Source organism: Entelurus aequoreus, linkage group LG07 (assembly GCF_033978785.1).
Source record: "Entelurus aequoreus isolate RoL-2023_Sb linkage group LG07, RoL_Eaeq_v1.1, whole genome shotgun sequence".
In the NCBI taxonomy this organism is placed as follows: domain Eukaryota; kingdom Metazoa; phylum Chordata; class Actinopteri; order Syngnathiformes; family Syngnathidae; genus Entelurus; species Entelurus aequoreus.
Window position 1 is genome coordinate 29,035,566 of NC_084737.1, and position 3,731 is coordinate 29,039,296.

The 3,731-nt window shown below is 39.4% G+C and overlaps 1 long non-coding RNA gene across 1 annotated transcript; it reads left to right on the forward strand.

The window, feature by feature from the left end:
- The first annotated feature begins 730 nt into the window (after nt 1-730).
- Nucleotides 731-1,469, forward strand: LOC133653651 (uncharacterized). Its single transcript, XR_009826757.1, has 3 exons — nt 731-862; nt 1,077-1,099; nt 1,173-1,469. It is a non-coding gene; the product is annotated as an uncharacterized LOC133653651 (long non-coding RNA).
- The last annotated feature ends 2,262 nt before the right edge of the window (nt 1,470-3,731 follow it).

Genomic DNA, 3,731 nt, shown 5'->3' on the forward strand with positions numbered 1-3,731 from the left:
CGAGAGGAGCCAGATGAGGTGGTTCGGGCATCTGGTCAGGAAGCCACCCGAACGCCTCCCTCGGGAGGTGTTTAGGGCACATCCGACCGGGAGGAGGCCATGGGGAAGACCCAGGTCACGTTGGGAAGACTATGTCTCCCGGCTGGCCTGGGAACGCCTTGGGATCCCCCGGGAAGAGCTGGACGAAGTGGCTGGGGAGAGGGAAGTCTGGGCTTCCCTGCTTAGGCTGCTGCCCCCGTGACCCGACCTCGGATAAGCGAAAGAAGATGGATGGATGGATGGATGGATGGATGGACATAAATATTTAATCTCGTACTTCGAGTATGTTTAACTGTAAGGTGCTATCACATTGCCCGTTTGGCTCACACGGGAATGAAGTTAGTTGATGTAACGGCCTTTGACCCTGCTTACATGCTGTAAGCTTTATTTACATTTTAAAAGACCTGACATGTTTTCCAAGTCCATTACACTGTAGCACACTACAATAAATAACAGCAATTACCCAATATAACTGATAAATAGGGAAACAACTTCCCTGGTGTAATTTGACATTTTATTGGCAATGAAAGATTAACCTTTACCTATATAGAAGCAGTAGTGTGACTCGGCATTATTTAATCAGTAACGCGATCCAAAACCATGGATTGGAATAAATTCCCCACGTTGCACTGCGACTGTGACGTCTGAAGCGTCGCGCTTTTATGACGTCAGGCATAAAACGGCTTCCATGCAGTTGGTACGTACGTGCTTTAATGTGTCTCTACTACTATCCGAGGTAATCCTTCTCTCGTTTGAGTAATCTTACTAATCTTGCATCCTTATTTTACTCTCTTAAGACTGACACTTCGCCATGAGAGCCAAGGTATGTAAATACATTTCCCTGTATGACATAAATGACTCTTATTTGACGCTTACGTTTGCTTGCTAGTAGCTAGCTTGCTAACTCGATTAGTGTGTCGACCTTTTTAGTGCTGTGTAATGATTTGTCGTGTTTTAATTCAAAATGTACGTAGATGGTAACGAATTAAACGTTTATATACAATTTTTTTAACATGTTTGGTTTTCATCTTGCGTAGTGGAGAAAGAAGCGCATGCGCAGGTAAGAAGTCACGCTTAGCCACACTGCCGGATGTTTTTTTCAATCCAAATTAACCTTTAATGTCATGACATAGGCTGAAGCGCAAAAGGAGAAAGATGAGGCAGAGGTCCAAGTAAGCTGTCTTCTGGGGTTCGTGGCTGTGATGTTAGTCAGTACCCGGTGAGAAGAGAGTGCAGCCAGGACGGCCTTCATGTTGGAGTCCTTCCATCAGCATGTCCGCATGAGGCACGAGTTGCTCACCAATGTCTGCAGGTCGGAGGACTGTTTTTGGTGATATTCTGGACTCTGGTTGTTCCTTTTTGACTGTTCTTTTCAATGTTCAAACTTTTTTTATGCTTTGATTAAAGGTTTGGGTGTTTTTAAAACAATAGCAATTGGTTGAGTGTTTACTATTGATCAATGGCGGGCCGTGTGTTTCCCACCTTCAGTGATGTCCGACTTCAATAATTACCTCTCAAAATACCATAATTGATGTCACCACATGATCATTGCTGGAGAAATACTCTACAGCAGGGGTCCCCAAATTACGGCCCGCGGGCTGGATCCGGCCCGCCAGCGTCCAAAATCAGGCCCTCGGGAAGTCCCAAGTAATTAAAAAAATTGTCTTTTCTTATCCACTTTGTACCGCTTGCTACTCGCGGTGTCTCCTATCCACTCAGGCAAATCATATTGTCTAAAAATGCATTTTCTCATCGATAATGTGACATCATCGCGAGCGTGGAAAGTGCGCTATATATATCTAATAAAAAAATATAAATATATATACACACATCCCGGCCAAATTGTTTTAACCCAATGCGGCCCCTGAGTCAAAAAGTTTGGGGACCCCTGCTTTACAGGAACACATTTACGCCCCACTGGGCATTGAATCACAACAGTATACAAAACGGGTTATTTTCTGATCAATTAAAACAGACCGGTACTGTAAATTTATTTGCTTGGCTTATGCAAATTCCAGTCAAAGTTAGATTCAAAGTACACACTTCTCAAAGATATATTAACTGCCCTGACCACATGATGGTGACAAATACACATGTAACAATGTTAATTAAATGACAAAGCATGACACACTTTAACAAGAGTTGACAACTTTTAGTTGTAACAGAACAGCTACTGTAACAACTTGCAATCTGATTGGCTATTGCAACTGTCTCTCAACTATGTTCTCAAATGTATCCACTAACGGTCCGATGAGTATCCAATCACAGGACGTGTAAATGTCACGTTCGACCATAGGCCATCTAGAACAGTGGTCCCCAACCTTTTTGTAGCTGCGGACCGGTCAACGCTTGAAAATTTGTCCCGCGGTTTATTTTTTTAATTTTTTTTTCATAAAGAAATACAATCATGCGTGCTTCCGGACTGTATCCCTACATTCTGTATTGATCTATATTGATATATAATGTATATATTGTCTTTTTTATGTAGATTTAATTAAAAATATATTTTTTAAATTCTTAAATTTCTTGTGCGGCCCGGTACCAAGTGGTCCGGGCCGCGGCCCGGTGGTTGGGGACCACTGATCTAGAAGGCCTTACTGACAACTCGTGATCTGATTGGCTATCGCAACTGTATCACTGCATGTCCCCGATCACTTAGGTGCACGGACGCCTGCATTGTTGATTCTGAAGGCGTCTGGCAGATTTGGTACAGCATAGCAACATAAGCTAGCTGAATTCTGATTGGATACAAACTAAAACTAAAAACAACAGCGCTGGAATGAACATATGACATGAGTGTGAATACTTTTAGATATTTAGGGAAAGTAAATTAAAAATTAATTTTATCTTTAATTATGATCATGATTTTTGGTTATGTTAGGCCAGCAGAGAATGCCTGACGGCACACCACTGCTATTTATACTCTATAATGTACACATAGACTTTTGAGTCCCCGATTGACTGTTTAGTTTACAGTTGTCTAACTCAAGACCTGGGGTCCATATCTGGCCCACCACATTATTTTAAGTGGCCCACAAGCCTTGTAATACACATCAAAGTATTTTGTTTACTAAATGTAGTTTGTTTTCTGATAGTAAAATATACATGTACTGCATACAATTGTATATATTTGTATTCAATACTATCTAATATAACAAATATACATTTTCTTTACTAAAATAAAAAATACACAAACATGCTTAGCTTATGTATAAATCTGTAATAATAATGTTATGTTAATGTAATGTTAGTTATATTTGTATACATTTAAGTTGGAATGAAGTAATCCAATAAAAATGAACTAGTTTTTTTGTGTTTCCTAATATGGTAAAATATATTAACATTGCAAATTTTCTGTTAAAAATAAGTGACTTATTATTTCAAAGAAAGGTGTCCATTAAATTGTATATTGTAAATGACAATTGATTTTACTGAAGAAAAAAACAAACTGGTGCTGTTTTCTATTTACAGTAATAAACCACAAAAACAACCACCATAGAATTTGCAAATAAAAACCTTAGCTCTCACCAGAATTCTGCCGTTAAAAAACCCAGTTTTTCTGTTTACAGTAATACACCGTTACAACCATATAGTTGAAACGTGAAGTGGAAGAATTTTACAGTAATATGCTGTTTTAAAAATAAATAAAAAAAACATTCTTTTATACATTTCTGGCGACTGAGCAGCCAGTC